At 43.0% G+C, this 5,218-nt stretch overlaps 1 non-coding gene across 1 annotated transcript; it reads left to right on the top strand.

The window, feature by feature from the left end:
- Positions 1–4,357: 4,357 nt before the first annotated feature.
- On the top strand, positions 4,358–4,464 carry LOC141722369 (small nucleolar RNA R71). The gene has a single exon (XR_012575388.1). It is a non-coding gene; the product is annotated as a small nucleolar RNA R71 (small nucleolar RNA).
- The last annotated feature ends 754 nt before the right edge of the window (positions 4,465–5,218 follow it).

Here is a 5,218-nt window from a genome sequence, read left to right as displayed (position 1 = left end):
CCAGGTTCAATTTCTTCAATGCCCAGTAGGCCTTATGCTCAAGCTCCGCCGGTAGATGAATCCCTTACCGTACACCAACTGAAACGGTGACATCCCAAGTGGAGTTTTGTATGCTATTCTGTAAGCCCAAACAGCTTCATCGAGCTTTAAAGACCAATCCTTCCTTGACGGACAAACAACCTTCTCTAGAATGCGCTTTATCTCTCTGTTAGACACTTCCGCTTGACCATTTGTTTGCGGATGATAGGCAGTAGCTACTCGATGATTCACATTATAATGCTGCATCATAGAAGTGAACTTACGGTTGCAAAAATGCAATCCTTCATCACTTATGATTACCCGAGGCGTTCCAAACCTTGTGAAAACTTGCTTATGAAGAAAATTTAGTACTACCTTTGCATCATTTGTCGGTAAAGCTTTAACTTCGACCCATTTTGAGACATAATCGACTGCCAGCAAGATGTACTGATTATTGCAAGACGAGATAAAAGGCCCCATGAAATCGATTCCCCACACATCAAAGACCTCGACTTCAAGCATCACATTTAATGGCATCTCATCCTTCCTTGACAAATTTCCCACTCTTTGGCAACGATCACACCTTAAAACAAACTGATGAGCATCCTTGAACAAAGTAGGCCAGAAAAAACCTGCTTGCAGAATACGAGCTGCCGTCTTCTCACCTCCATAGTGTCCACCATAAACCATGGAATGGCAGTCTCGTAATATCCTCTCCGTCTCACAGAACGGGATACATCTCCTGATGATCTGATCAGCTCCCTGTCTAAACAAATATGGTTCATCCCACATATACCACTTCACCTCATACAGAAACTTCTTCTTTTGAGCGGATGTCAAATTAAGCGGCATTATATTGCTGACAAGATAGTTTACAATATCTGCAAACCATGGTTCTTCCTCCTGAATTGCAAACAACTGCTCATCCGGAAAAGATTCATTGATTAACGTCCTATCTTGTGAAGTAGAATCGGGATTCTCCAACCTAGAGAGATGGTCAGCTACTTGATTCTCAGTACCTTTTCTATCTTTGATCTCTAACTCAAATTCTTGAAGTAAAAGCACCCAACGAATGAGTCTCGGCTTTGAATCCTTCTTAGAAACCAGATAGCGAATAGCTGCATGATCAGTGAATACTGTCACTTTCGTACCAAGCAGATAAGATCAAAATTTCTCAAAGCCAAAGACTATAGCCAAAAGCTCCTTCTCAGTAGTGGTGTAGTTCAATTGGGCCCCATTTAAAGTCTTACTCGCATAGTAGACCACATGGAAGAGATTTTTCTTGCGCTGTCCCAGAACTGCACCTACCGCATAATCACTCGCATCACACATCATCTCAAATGGTTCTGTCCAATCTGGTGCTGTAATAACTGGTGCCGTGATCAAACTCTCCTTGAGAGTCTCGAATGCTGCCAAACATTCATCATCAAATTTGAAAGGCACATCTTTCTCAAGTAAATTGCACAACGGCTTAGATATCTTTCAAAAGTCCTTGATGAATCGCCGATAAAAACCCGCATGACCGAGAAAACTACGGATTCCTTTCACAGAATTGGGTGGGGGAAGATTTTCAATGACTCCCACCTTGGCCTTGTCCACCTCCAGACCCTTGCTAGAGACCTTATGCCCAAGGATAATGCCTTCACGCACCATAAAATGACATTTCTCCCAATTAAGCACCAAATTAGTTTCCACGCATCTTTTGAGTACGGCGCGCAGATTATTCAAACATTCATCATATGAGTGTCCAAAGACGGAGAAGTCATCCATGAACACTTCGACGTTATTTCCAATCATGTCAGAGAATATAGCCATCATACATCTCTGAAAGGTGGTCGGGGCGCCACATAACCCAAACGAAACTCTACGAAAAGCAAATGTGCCAAATGGACAAGTGAAGGTAGTCTTTTCCTGATCCTCTGGTGCAATACAAATCTGATTATACCCGGAATAACCATCCAGAAGACAAAAATACTCATGTCCCGCCAATCTGTCAAGCATTTGATCAATAAATGGGAGAGGGAAGTGATCCTTCCTTGTGGCTTTTTTCAATTTTCTATAATCCATGCATACTCTCCATCATGTAACTGTTCGAGTAGGGATGAGCTCATTCTTTTCATTTGCGACCACAGTGATACCTCCTTTCTTAGGTACACATTGCACGGGGCTCACCCACGAGCTGTCAGAAATAGGATAAATGATGCCTGCATCTAGCCATTTCAGAATTTCTTTCTTCACCACCTCCTTCATGATGGGATTCAGTCTTCGTTGCTGTTCCACAGTTGGCTTACTACCTTCCTCTAGCAGAATTTTATGCATACAATATGAAGGACTTATCCCCTTGATGTCTGCTATGGTCCATCCTAAAGCCGATTTGAATTCTCTCAAAATCCTTAAGAGCTTATCTTCCTCACTACCTGAAAGGTCAGCTGAAATAATAACAGGTAACATAGATGAATCACCTAAAAAAGCATACCTCAAGTGTTCAGGTAATGGTTTGAGCTCCAAGGTAGGTGCTTCCTCTATTGATGGTTTGAGCTTCCCTTCAGCATTCTTAAGGTCAGAAGTACCAAGAGATTCAAATGGTATGTCGAGCTTTCGCTTCCATGGAGAAGCGTTCAGATATTGTAATTGCTCATTGCTATCTTCATCATCGCTGTCAAAATCCCCCACTAAGGCCTTTTCCAATGTATCAGACATTAGCATGTGATCGAGTTCCGAAGTAACCGCAGAATCAATCACATCCACTTTTAAGCACTCCTCATCTTCTGTAGGGAATTTCATTGCCTTGAATACGTTGAAGGTCACATCCTGATCTTGGACCCGCATAGTAAGTTCCCCTTTTTGCACATCTATCAAAGTACGGCCAGTAGCCAAGAAAGGCCTCCCCAAGATTATGGGAATCTTCTTATCTTCCTCAAAATCCAGAATAACAAAATCAGCAGGAAAGAAGAGCTTATCCACCTTGACGAGCACATCCTCCACTATGCCCCTTGGGTAAGTAATGGAATGGTCCGCCAATTGTAGCGACATGTATGTGGGTTTTGGATCAGGCAGATCCAGCTTTTTAAAGATCGATAACGGCATCAGATTAATGCTTGCTCCCAAATCACAAAGGCACTTGTCAAAAGTTAGATTGCCAATGGTACAAGGAATGGTGAAGCTTCCTGGATCTTTCAGTTTTGGTGGTAACTTTTGCTGCAGAACAGCGCTGCATTCTTCCGTGAGAGTAACGGTTTCAAGGTCATCCAGTTTCACCTTCCTTGAAAGAATAGTCTTCATAAACTTCGCATAACTAGGCATTTGTTCCAGCGCCTCAGCGAAAGGTATATTGATGTGAAGTTTCTTGAACACCTCCAGAAACTTCCCGAACTGTCTATCCAGCTTTTGTTGCTGCAATCTCTTAGGAAAAGGTGATGGAGGATAGAGCTATTTCTCCCCTGTATTAGCCTCAGACAGAGTGTGTTCAACAGTAGTCTTCTTTGGTTCCGCCACTTTCTCCTTTTGCTTAGATTCTTCATCTCTAACTTCAGCTTCGACTTCTTTTGCCTTTTCAGCATCAACTACTTTTCCAGACCTTAAGGTAATAGCTTTGACTTGCTCTTTAGCTTCCTTCCTGCCTGGTACTTCCGTGTCACTGGGAAGAGTGCCAGGTTGACGATTGAGCACTGCATTGGCTAATTGACCGATTTGATTTTCCAAGGTCTTGATAGAAACCGCCTGACTCTTGCACAACAGCTTAAGTTCCTCAAAATCAGCACTAGTAGGTGCAGCTGCACTTCCCTGTTGAGGATATGATTGCCTTGTAGCATACTGCTGCGGTTGCTGGAATCCAGGTGGGTTAAACTGTTTACTCACTCCTTGCTGATATGGTGGCTGAATAGCATTCTGATTATTTCCCCAGCTGAAATTTGGATGATTTCTGTTGTTAGGATGATAGGTCGCTGGCACAGGCTGCTGTTGTCGCTGATAATTATTCACATACTGAACAGATTCGTTGACAAGAGAACACTGATCCGTAGCATGAGAACCTGCACAAAGCTCACAAACCATAGCTATTTGATTAACTCCATACGTAGCCAAGGAATCAACCTTTATTGATAGCGCTTGGAGCTGGGCTGCAATAGCGGTGGCTGCATCAACTTCCAGAATACCTGCTACCTTGCCTGACATCATCCTCTGAGTTGGGTTTTGATGCTCATTTACAGCCATCGTCTCGATAAGATTATACTCAGTATAGCTTTTAGCCCATAAGGCGCCTCCAGCTGCTGCATCGAGTATGTGCCGAGATTGGGCCCCCAAACCATTATAAAAACCAGTGATTACCATCCAATCTGGCATTCCATGATGTGGACATTTTCTCAACATTTCCTTGTAGCGTTCCCAAGCCTCGCACATAGATTCTGTAGGTTGCTGCGCAAACTGAGTAAGAGCACTCCTCATAGCAGCAGTCTTTGCCATTGGATAAAACTTCACCAGAAACTTTTGCGCAAGATCTTGCCACATAGTGATGGACCCAGCTGGTTCAGAATGTAACCAGTCTTTAGCCTTATCCCTCAGTGAGAATGGGAAAAGCCTCAACTTGATAGCCTCATCAGTCACGCCATTATACTTAAAAGTGCTGCAGATCTCGACAAAATTCCTTATGTGCATGTTGGGGTCTTCAGTTGCCGCTCCTCCAAAAGAAACAGAATTCTGCACCATCTGAATAGTGCCCGGCTTGATTTCAAAGGTGTTAGCTTGAATAGCCGGATGAAGGATGCTTGACTGAATGTCATCAATTTTAGGCCGAGAAAAATCCATAAGAGCTGGATCAGCTTGAACAATACAATCTCCCATATTTACTGGTTCTTTCTGCTCAGTTCCTGAATCCGAATCCTCAAAATCTAACTTCTTTGGAGTATCAAGAACTTCGTCTTTCTCCTCAGCTGTATCTAAGGTCCTCTTGCGAGCACGAGAACGAGTTTGCATAAACGCTTGCTAAAGTACCTGAAACACAACCGAAAAGAGTAATTAACTACTACGTCCTAATCACTGAGTCCTAATGACCAATGATGGTAAGTACATAAACTAAACAAATACGCAGAGTCCCCGGCAGTGGCGCCAAAAACTTGTTAGGGCGAAATCACGCACTAATATTCACGCAAGTATACGCGTTCACAAGTAATATAGAATACTTTCTAGTTCGTTCCCTCAGAGA

This window comes from Apium graveolens, chromosome 4 (assembly GCF_009905375.1).
Source record: "Apium graveolens cultivar Ventura chromosome 4, ASM990537v1, whole genome shotgun sequence".
NCBI classification, from domain to species: Eukaryota; Viridiplantae; Streptophyta; class Magnoliopsida; order Apiales; family Apiaceae; genus Apium; species Apium graveolens.
Note: the sequence above shows the minus strand (reverse complement) of the source record. Positions and strands in the feature narration are given on the sequence as shown.